Raw genomic sequence first — 8123 nt, forward strand, 5'->3', positions numbered from 1 at the left:
TTGTCACGTCAAAAAAAACAAAACTGGATAATATTTGGCACATAGATTCCATTCAATATTGATCGAAACGTCAACCCCTCCCTAATCACCCTTATTGACAAAGTGCACTTTAGTGCTTACAAAATGGCTGGTCCCAGACCAGTATCAAACTACACGTTAATATCACAAACGATTTTGAATCTTATCGCCTTGGAATAGGGTTGTGTGTATGTTTTAGTTTGTTTTGCATTGTCAGCGTATTGACAAGCATTGAGCGGATTACACCGGCCCTATGTGATCGCCATTGTTATTGCGATGTAAACACAAAGCAATAAAATACCTATTTTCTTTACTACGTGATGTATTCAAATTATTAAATATCCCAATTATTCTTCCAACTAGCAAGCATACTAAATCTTAATATACATATATAAATTACGTGTCACGTTTGTCCGCGATGGACTCCTAAACTACCGAACCGATATCAATCAAATTTGCACACCGTGTGTAGTTTGATCAAACTTAAAAGATAGGATTAGCTTACATCTCAATCTATACCCGCAATATTATTTTAATGCAAAATATTTGTTTATTATTTGATAGGCACAATTCAAACAGATGGCGCTGTGTTTTAAGTTTTAAGTACCAACGTTTCACATAAGCTACAATTTAATGGCATAATCACCACCACCAACCACAAAAAAGCATGGTGGTCCCCATGGCTGATGTTCTCCTACCGTTTCCCTTGAATAGTTTGCTACTATGTAATATAACAAAATCCTTAGCCACGGCAAAGCTTGGCCGGTCTGCTAGTATATAATAAATTAAATAGGCTGCTTCATATCTACCCGCTCACCGTCTACAATATAAAAATACGACTAAAGGACTGGCTTCGGAGCATACCTTGCGCAGTGTTAGAGATGCTTTTAAGACCTAGTATGTAACACACTTTTTTCATTCACTCACTGACTCACTCACACATTTGCACCCACACACTCACTCATGAACTCAGGCGTGTTGATAACAGTTGAAAAGTAAATAAAATAAAATAAAAGATGTAATTAAATTTTTATAAGGAATATTTTAAGGAATTGATACTTAAGTTTTTTTTGGAAGAGCTGGGAACTTTGACAGGTATTTCTTACTTAAAAGGGTTCCCAAATCTTACACATTGTAATGCATATGTACTTAAAATGAATAAACAGATTTTTTTAAACTCATGTATTAAATTAATGTTAAAAATAACTCCAAGTCCGTCTTAATGAAACACTATCAACAAAATTGCCTGTTGTTTACGGGTTTATAAAAAGCTCGATTTTCGGCGAAATTATGTTTTGGATTGAATTACTTGACTTAAAGTCCTATGGGCAGAGGGCAACCAGCGTAGAAAACCAGCCTTATCGGTCCTGGGCGCCTCTCTTAATTTCACTCCAGCCTCTCCAGCGTCTGCCACGTTTCTTTTTGCTTTGGGGATTGTATGGCCCCGTATGGGGACCCATTTCCACATTCGGCGTTTATAGACCTGTCAATTGGCACCTCATAGCTCATAGCTGATGGTTAAAGATTTAGGCTGATGATAGGCTGACCTATGTATATTGTATATACATTGTATATCTCCAATAGGTATGGGAGACATAAATCTAGCAATAGGTATTAATATAAAGGAATTCGTTTTACTAAGATCTCTAGTCAAAGTAGGTACTAGTCGAACAAACTTGTGATTGAGTTTAAATTATCTTACAAGACGTGTGTTGTGTAATCCGGGATCACTTGAGACATTGGGCATTGCTTTCTCGAGATTTTGATCCCACTTTGGATAGAACATAGAAGATATATATAGAGCAGTTAATTTAATTTTTAATCACGTAGCCCATCAAAAATAGCTACTTTAATTCAATTTTGAATGTACAATTATTATAATTGTACACATTTGAGATTTCTTCACTATAGAAATTGACATATTCTAGTGACAAATTACTTAGGACAGAACTTACAAATATATTAACTCAAATGTATTATAATGTATGGTAACGTATTGTGTAATTTTTTTTTTAACACCAGAAACTTGTTCTGTTTATAAGATAACATTTGTTGTCAAATACGACAGCTTCTAATACGACCTTACGTGCAATTAAAATGAACAATTAAACTTTATTTAAATTAACCAATACCATTACATTCTTTCCTTTTTATACAGACACTAGGACCTTCTTGTGTTCAGACTATTTCAAAGTACAAAAAAAAAGAAAAATTAATTCGTAACCGAGTGGTCTCTATATAGATCCATCAATCAATTGACGTGAACGGGATTACGGCGTGACGTTGTCTGTGACTTAACTCAGTTAAATATAACCCACCATATCCAGACCGGCGCCATCTTGTCACGCAATCAGAGATTCGGTTATGATATGTAACAGGAGTGAATTGGTTCATTGGTCAAGACATTTATTTAAACTGCAGTCCTGATATTAAAAATATGTATATTTAAAGAAAATAGTTTGTGATTGAATTTTGGATATGAAAATATACGCAGATTTTTTTCTAGAACACGCCTTGATTAGTGGTTAGTCAGCGCTAAACTTATTTTGAAATATTAAGAGATTTTGATTGGTAGTATTGATCGAAAGAACTTTTCACATAAAAACTATATTTATCTAAACAAAAATCACAATTCTTATTCAGGGGTAAAAGTGCCTTAAAATAAATTAACGATTTTGATACTCCATTGTCATATATCCATAACTTACATTAACAAAAGATAGCTTATTATAAACATATACCTTCTAAAGATAGCTATTATAATGATAATAGGACAATATTGTGTAGGTACTACAAGATTTAAGAAAAAATAGATTAAATCGCGATCTCTTTAACTCTAGTACTAACATAGATAATAAATAGCATTATCTATGATTCCCAATTACCCAACTGAATTTAATTTCAACGTTATTTGGAATTTTTGACAGAGCAGTGCTGATCTATTCCTGAGGTTGAACGTTCGATCCCCGGCTATGCTTAGACCCAAGTCAACAGAGTGTATGAGGCACAGAAGACTATTCATCTACTTGCCTATAAGAAAAAGAAATTTGAAATAAATACAGAAATCTGAGGCCCAGACCTAAAAGGTTGCAGATCATCTTAACGTACATATAAATAAAAATATAGTCCAATCAAAAACTCTATTTACCGATTAACAGAAAAATCAATTTAATAATTTACGAAAGGACCCCATACATTATATAGTACGAAGTCCGAATGGGACAAAAAATCCGTCCCACCCTTTTAATCAGCGCCCCTAATGAAATCTGGGACCATTAAGGGATTAAAAATAATATCTACCCTCATAGGGCGGGCTTTGGTCACGTGGGCCCTTACGATTATTGACAATTTGCGTAGCCACTGGACTGTGATGTTTTTCTATTCGAAATTTGAATTATAAGTACGTGATTCAAATTTCGAATGGGATTTTAGACGTTTATACGGATTAATTTATCAAATGAATATTATATAATAATTTAAATCAGTAGATTAAGGGTAATACAACATAATTATTAGTTATTTTGAGGCGATTACAGAATTACTATCATATATATTTCAGTTTAAGAAATTTTTTCACTGCATTAGACCTTTTTAGATTTTTGCTTTTTTATTATTTGGAAAAGATATTTGTCTCAGTAGGTTGGTACGTTTAGATTATAAATAGTCGTAGTAGTAGTAGTTAAATGGTAGGTAAAATTATAATAAATTGAGGAAACATTTCAGTGAAGGTTATTTTATAGCCAAACATTATACATGGATGGATAGATGGTCAGGAGAGTAGTTGATTATTTAATAATCTATGATATCCTGTGATTTGATATATTTGTACATAACAAACATATATTTCAATTAAATTGTCGCCAACGTCCATACCACGTTGAATACACCGGTTCTCGTCCGATCACCGAAGTTAAGCAACGTCGGGCGCGGTCAGTACTTGGATGGGTGACCGCCTGGGTACACCGCGAGATTTTGGCTTTTTGCCTACCACTTCACAATTGTTTTATATTTTGTTATTATATTGTATGTGTCATATGACATAAAAAGTGGGAAATATAATTAAACGAGCAATTTTATTGTGAAAATGAGCTTTTATAGAGAAAAGAAATATGACGCGTTTTGACTCCCTAGTGGGTCTGGTGAATTAAAACGCTGGTTTGGGGTTGCAAACAAAAAAATACATAATTGGCAAATAAGGGGACCGCACAGTATTCTGATACGTCTATCCGTTTTGATTACGTTTGTCAGTTGACTTACACTCGGGACCTAAATCCAAATTACAAAGCGCTTTTGAAACGAACCGTTCCTTTTTTAACTTAAATACGCGTTTTATATAGGAAAAATTATCACTCATGCAGTGTTAGGCAAGCATCTTGTAAAATTGACAATTGACAGTAAATTATTAGAAATGTAAAACGTTTAAAAAAAATATTAATTTGACATTGACAGGTATGCTTAAGACTATAACAATCTGTATTTTTAAATAAAGAATTCGAATAGAATTCAGTTCGAATTCTTTATTTAAAAATACAGAATTCGAACTGAATTCTATTTTTAAAATAGTCCCTAAAACGTACTTTCATTTACATTGGTAAGTTCACAGATTATTACCTATTCGTTTATGTCCACACATTAAGTTCATTGTAAAAAGCAACTCAGCTAACGCAAACATCTGACGGTGGTCCTTCGCACGCGCTCAAATATTAAAACGTCGTATGTACGGAGCAAAATAACGTTACAAACGACATTATGCTTTTACAGCAGTGACCACTAGTTATTTTAAACACTGCATAATGCATTAGTTTCTGTATACAGAAGCGAAAAGGTGTAAAGGCCTGAAGTGTTCAAATAACTTAAGACGTTTTGTGTGAGCATTGTAAAGGATTTACGCGTCGAAGCCATGGTTTGTGTAAGTAATTATTAACTCAGAGAGACCTCCGCTGCGTGGCGCTATGGTCACTAATTTACTAATGGGTCGTTAGAATTTGTGTCACTAATAGCTATGAAAAGAGTATAAAATAGACCAACTTTTAAATTGTTTTTTTAATAAGCCTGTATACATCAAAAATAAATAAATACAAAAACAACTTGTTTGACCACTGGTTTTAGCATCTTACATTTATTAGCAGTGTTGGCCTAGTGGCTTTAGCGACTTTCACCCTGGTCGTAAGTTCGATCTCCGGCTGTGCACCAATGGTTTTTTTTTGAGTATGCGCATTTAAAGGTGAAGAAAAACATCGTGAGGAAACCGGCTTGCCTTAGACCGAAAAAGTCGACGGCGTTTGTCAGGCACAGGCTATCCTACTTGCCTATTAGATTACCAAACGATCATGAAACAGATACGGAAATCTGAGGCCTAGACATAAAAAGGTTGTAGCGCCAATGATTTCAATATTAAAATAAATTAGTTAATAGTTTTATAAAATTATTAAGCTTGTTAGGTACTATTTAGGTCTATTGTACATATATTTGAGGATATCTTCATATATGAAACACAAATTTAAATCAAATCAAAACATGAAACCTTGAAGAGTCAACCTTTTGGGTGCCAAAACGCGATACCAAAGTGAAAAGGATAACACTGAAATATACTTATACGGTTAAGTCCAATCTAAACATTTCAATTGAACCTTTACCTCAATGAAAGCAATACTCCAATTTAACCCGAAGATCAAAAACACCGCTCGCTAAGGAAAAAATCACTCACGTTGTATGCGCATCCCTGAGTCAACAGTAAACATTGACTTGGGCAAGTCCGGTAGCTCTCAGTTTGTTCATATCATGCTAATAGCCACATGCCGCCAGGTTTTTAGGATGAGACAAGGGATTTGTGTCCCTTGAAGGTGCTAAAGGCATCTCAAATAATGTGAGAGTAGACGCGAATTTGTTTTGGAGGCTTCGCACGGGAAGTTCCAACGCGGATGCTTTTCCATATTTAGTTTTTGATTTTTGGAACGAAGTTCCTTATCGCGCGTTGTGAAAGGGGGCTAGACGGAATAAATTCTTACGAAAAGTTGTCACGACACTTTTTTGCTATTTGCTATTGTAATACACCGGTTCTCGTCCGATCACCGAAGTTAAGCAACGTCGGGCGAGGTCAGTACTTGGATGGGTGACCGCCTGAGAACACCTCGTGATGTTGGCTTTTTTTTTCGTCGTAAGATTGGTGTCTAGAAAATCTATCATACTGTTATGATACCAATTAATATATAAATTAATCGAAAGGAATTTCGTTCCATCCGGGTGTCCCTTGACACCTCTAAAGTTTTTTTTTATAGAACGGGGGGCCAACGGGCAGGAGGCTCACCTGATGTTAAGTGATACCGCCGCCCATGGACACTCTCAATGCCAGAGGGCTCGCGAGTGCGTTGCCGGCCTTTTAAGAATTGGTACGCTCTTTTCTTGAAGGACCCTAAGTCGAATTGGTTCGGAAATACTTCAGTGAAAATTGAATACCTGATTTATTGTCTAAATAGATATTACATATTCTTCAAAACATATTTCCGACTACAAATACAATACAGATTACAAACCACACAGTACAGATTTCTGGCCAGTTCTTCTTGCCCGCTCTACGCCCTTGATTTGCGAATGTAAATTTACAATTAATTTTTGACGTTCTTGTTTACCTATATAGATAATGGTGATGTTAATTATTTCGACTATGTGTTTGCGTGTTGTTCCCACGAAAATGTAAGTGCGTGCTCCTATTTCACCATGCCTCCTGCTGATAGGGGACAAGTCTTTGTTTTTATTTATGTTATTATTATTAATTACTTAAAATGTCATGTGGAACATGGTGTAATGGTTGCAGCTCCTTACAAACGTTGTGTAAAAAAAAAAAAACATGGCGATTAAAAAGAGTGGCGGAGAGTTTATTGCCAGTTCTTCTCTTCCGTTCTACGCCCTTGATTTGAGAACTGGCAGTAAATGTAAAATTAGAAGCATTAATATTTATTTCTTTAATGACGAATCACAAGTGTACATTGGTGTTACCTACGTGAATAAATGATTTTTGAATTTGAATTTGAATTTGATATTTTGAGTTTGATTTCCGGCAACGCACACGCGAGCCCTCTAGGATTGAGTGTCCATATGTATAACTTAACATCAGATGAGCCCCCTGCCCGTTTGCTCTATAAGAAAAACTATTTATTGGTAGTGCAATAGAGCAATGACTTTGGATTTAAAATTAATCTGGGTAGGGTAGATTGGTCTAGACTTTCAGTAAGACGTTTGTTATTAAAAGGAGATTGATGAGAAATGTCTTTAATATATATTAGAAGCTTATTATATAAACGTCTTCATATGTCAAGGGTATATAGATTTGCAAAATCAAACGATTAAATTGATATTATTTTTTGCACAACTTCCTCCACTCTGTCCTATCTTCGGCAAGTCTCTGCGCTTTGTGATGGTAAGACCAGTAAAAGCCTTTACTTGATCAGTCTAGCGAGTAAAAATTTATTTCAATAAAAATAACTATCTACTATAATACGAAGTAGGGGTTGATTGTGGAGGGGTGAAAATTAGGGGTTGTATGTATTTTTTAATGCTGTATCATAAAAAAATTAGAATAATTTTTTTATCTAAAATTTAAAAAAAATAATTTAGAGGTGGATACTACCCCTAAACATTTAGAAAGATGATAAATAGATGTTGTCCGATTCTTAGACATACCCACAAAATTTCATGAGAATCGGTCGAGCCGTTTCGGAGGAGTTTAACCAGAAACACCGCGACACGAGAATTTTATATATTAGATATACTTTGTTGTATTAATGTTTTAGAATTTAGGACATGGAAATATTCACCAACTTAAATATTAACAAATTACAATTCATAATTAGTTTAAGTTTTAATTGCAATTGTAATACCATTTGTACAATTAAGGCCGTGTGAAAAATTTACAATGAGATAAAGATTTTTACTAATGGTTAATTATATTGCTATGGCTATATTGCTTGTATTGAATGGAAAGTAATTTATGTAAGAATTATTTTGGAATTCCCATATAAAAGATATTGCATATTTAAATAATCGTAGAGTATTGAGTAAGATAGATATAATATCTTCGACTTCCGATGAGTAAACTCCATGATTCA

At 34.3% G+C, this 8123-nt stretch overlaps 1 non-coding gene across 1 annotated transcript; it reads left to right on the forward strand.

Moving 5' to 3' along the window:
* Positions 1 to 3877: 3877 nt before the first annotated feature.
* LOC125050750 lies at positions 3878 to 3996 on the forward strand. The gene has a single exon (XR_007117203.1). It is a non-coding gene; the product is annotated as a 5S ribosomal RNA (ribosomal RNA).
* The last annotated feature ends 4127 nt before the right edge of the window (positions 3997 to 8123 follow it).

Source organism: Pieris napi, chromosome 6 (assembly GCF_905475465.1).
Source record: "Pieris napi chromosome 6, ilPieNapi1.2, whole genome shotgun sequence".
In the NCBI taxonomy this organism is placed as follows: Eukaryota; Metazoa; Arthropoda; class Insecta; order Lepidoptera; family Pieridae; genus Pieris; species Pieris napi.